This window comes from Macrobrachium rosenbergii, chromosome 6, assembly GCF_040412425.1.
Source record: "Macrobrachium rosenbergii isolate ZJJX-2024 chromosome 6, ASM4041242v1, whole genome shotgun sequence".
In the NCBI taxonomy this organism is placed as follows: Eukaryota; Metazoa; Arthropoda; class Malacostraca; order Decapoda; family Palaemonidae; genus Macrobrachium; species Macrobrachium rosenbergii.
The window spans coordinates 59,452,747-59,456,511 of NC_089746.1; the positions used below are offsets into that span (position 1 = coordinate 59,452,747).

Here is a 3,765-nt window from a genome sequence, read left to right on the forward strand (position 1 = left end):
TTCTTTGTGAAAGAAAGTTATTTCTATCAAAGTATATCTATATTCACACATTGCACAAAAGCCATAACATTCTAATGACACCAATTAAAAGAAATTTCTATTAAAAATATCAGAAATAATTTGATAATTTTTCCTAGAATATGCGGAACTCTCGGCTTTATTATGAATATGAAAGTTAATCCTTAAACCTACGATGTGCAGTGTTTTCTGAATGTTCAAAAAGAAATATGTGTAGGTTTACATTCACACAGACCCCAGGCATTGGGGCCATTGTCATTAACGTCATGAATGTAACAGATATTAAATAAAAACAAAATAAAGAAAAGGAAGTTTGCATAAGTATGTGAATATTCACGAGACTTCAAATTTTAACAATGGAATGAACTGGCAGTGTGTATGTGTGTGTTTGTGTGTGTGTGTGTGTTTGTGTGTTTGCAATGTAAATGTATGCATATACAGATTGCTTACAAAATTCATTTAAATTGTACTTTGTCAGCCAAACTCTCTCTCTCTCTCTCTCTCTCTCTCTCTCTCTCTCTCTCTCTCTCTCTCTCTCTCTCTCTCTCTCTCTTCCTTCCTGCCTTTGACCCCGAGAAAAGAGTTCAGAGAAGCGAATGTGGAGCTTGCATTAAAGTATAAACTTTAGGCCTGATGAAGAGTTTTCAGAAGCTGCTTTAAACCTCCTTGGGGTTAGAAAGTTAACGAGATCGTTATTCCCTTTGCAACAAAATGGAGAATTATTCTGCAAGGGAACGACCCATTCTTGTGAATTTCGCAAGGTAGCTACGTATCTTTTAGAATTATCAAAGCATACGGGAAGATTGCCTGTTATTTTAGAATTCGATAAGCTTACGAATGCCAGTTCTGTAAGTCAACGGCATTTGTGTGGAATTCTATGTTCTACTTGTACTTTCAGAATTTAAAGACGCGTTTTTGTTTTTTTAGGATAAGGGAGAAACTCAACACTTAAAAAAAATAATATCATATTTACATATATTCAGTCATATCAAATGCATTCAATTTTTTACATTGGTTTAGACAAGACGCTAGAGTTAACATGAATTTTAATGAACTTTTTCTTATGTGGTTTGAAATATTTTGCAGTGTACATTGTAGAGGATATAAGAGGTCAGCGAAGAACAATCTATTTAATTTTGAATCATTTAATCCTAATATGTTCCAGGTATGAGTTGTTCAAGTTAATTAGATCAAAATAGTCTCAAACTATTCTTAATATGTCATTCGTTTTTTAAATTTTTTTGTCAGGATAAGCCTGTTTTCCATTTGAAAAATACCAGCATAACACTATATAATCAAATCCAGTTTATATACATAATTAAGTAACTCCCCTTTCACTTCAGGTTTGCCGTCGTCCAGCCCAGTGCCGGCGTCCATCACCAGTGGCTCCTATGTAAGTACGAAAAATGATGGCGCCAGTTTCTGAGCTCCAGGTCGCTAAGAACTTGAAAGGTATGGGTATACCAGTTCTTAGAATTGCAGTTATAGAAATTTAGGGATAAAAAACCGCTTAATGCCCTTGGAATATATAGCCGTTCCAACCGCGGAAAATCCTTATTTTTATGAGTGAGTTTTTGGATATCTCAGGAGAGTGTTACTAGAGCTGAAGGCGACTTGAAAAATACATTCCTTATGCTACCTTTTCCAGTTGATCATGGTTAGGAAGGATTAGTTTAAGCACTTAGACGCTTTCTCTTTCTGTAAATCTTTAGCTCTGAGTTAATTTTACTCAAAAGTTATATCGCCCATGAATATCATCCACTGCATATATCCGTCATCTTTCATAAAATTCAGTTCAGCCTTCATTTAAATGTTCTAAGAACATATACCACAACCTTCCGTCAACATAAATATATATTTGTTTCTTCTTGGGTTAACCGAAAGGTCAGATTATGTTATATGCAATGAAGCCGATGAAGAAACAGATTTTTACTGAGTGATTATTTTATTTATATTTATTCAAACGAATCATACATCTATTAAGGGGATAATTCAGATACTAGCCTTTGATTTTCTTACCCTCCGGTCCTTGACGCTAGGGCTCTCTCGAACAAAAATAGAATTCTCCTTCATTTATAATTTAATATAGGATTAGATTTTCGTGATAATATTATGGAAAGCAGATTTGCGATGCAAACTTCATTACATAAAACGAAAACACCCATTTACACATGAACACACAAAGTATCAGTTACTCGCGTACAGGAGACTGAGAAAGAGTTTTTATAATCATTCGTTTAAAGAGAGAGAGAGAGAGAGAGAGAGAGAGAGAGAGAGAGAGAGAGAGAGAGAGAGAGGATGGGAAGTCGCTGTGTTTACTTAATTATGTAAATAGAAAAAGTATACGGGTTTCTAATAAATTATCCAGAAGATGAATATGACTTACGTCTCAGTAAAGTGATCCTTTGTAGAATTCCTTCGTTTCCACACTATTTACCGTAGCGTAAAATGAAAAAAAAACCTACAATGTTGTTATAATTTTTCGTGAATCCCGAACATACTTCCTTTCAAGGGACTAGCTTTAAATACCTCTGCCTTTACATCCGCCCCCCCCCCGCCCCCGCCCCGTTTTTTGTTTCTCGGTTCCCAACATCGATTGTCTCATCTGACAGCACAAACCCTTCGGGGGTAGAGTGAGTTCATATGATAACGTCAGACCTTCTATTCCTTTTAACACCTTACCGCACATACGGGCGTTCTTTGGGTAAGGGACAGTGCTGGCATAAGGCCAGGTTAATCTAAAGCAATTAATGGACTTCTTTTTCAAAAGACGATCTTTTTTTCTTGATCTTGCACTCAAGTAAGAGCCTAGAAGACGAATAACATACGTTGTTTATGTAGTAGTAAAAAAATAAGTAAAAATAAACAATAACTTGCAGTAACTTAATGAATAAAAATTCACAGACGAATAAGCCTAATAATTGGACTATATAGAAACCGAAAACAATAGAGTATGAGTTTTAAGTTACATATGAAAATATAGTGAAAGAAAACATCAAGTATTTGACTCATAACGTGACATAACATTTCGGGGAACAATGATGTTTGATTTTCAGAAACATAAAAAACGATGATAAAAGAATACATTGGAACAAAGTCCTTGCACTCATGAGAAGATTGGCAATAGTATATCCTAACTATGAGTATCGTAACATAGAATATAAAGAGAAAAATAGAAAACGGATAAACTGAAATATCTTAATTTTACTCTGTTCTAGGAAAGGGAACATCAACATATAATTTCCAGCAATGTAATGAAAACCCGTGAAAAATTATTAAAATACACCTTTTCTAGTTCTTTCAAAAGGAAAAGGATAAAACTTAATTTCGTGAAGCCTAACTTATCAGCTTTGCTTCTCCACGGAATAGGCACAGAATCCCCGATATTCCATGAATATTAAAGATCTGTTATCGGAAAATGGTCGTTTATTCTGTTGGCGTTGTGTAATGGAAAGATCTCTGTGAAGTAAACATGGAGTCTGTGTTTTGTTACCCAGTATTTGACTGGATAATGAAGTCACTAAGATGACTACTGTGTCAGCTTTCGTATAATCCGTTGAGTTAGCACTGAATACATCTCTTGTCTTACCGATGACCTCATTTTTCTCTCGTTCCGCCAGTACAGAGACATGGGTAACTAACTGTCCAGGAATCATTTCCAGTTTCAAAGTTTTTCACTCAAATTTCAAACGTTTTCTCAGCACTCTCCAGTTTTAGGGTTTCACTTTACTCTCCATCTAGACCGGT

The 3,765-nt window shown here is 35.1% G+C and overlaps 1 long non-coding RNA gene across 1 annotated transcript in view; it reads left to right on the forward strand.

Moving 5' to 3' along the window:
* Nucleotides 1–1,359: 1,359 nt before the first annotated feature.
* LOC136839633 (uncharacterized) overlaps nt 1,360–3,765 on the forward strand; it is a 228,419-nt gene continuing 226,013 nt past the window's right edge. The window contains exon 1 of the long non-coding RNA XR_010853422.1: nt 1,360–1,411. This is a non-coding gene — a long non-coding RNA (uncharacterized lncRNA). The remainder of the gene's footprint in view (nt 1,412–3,765) is intronic.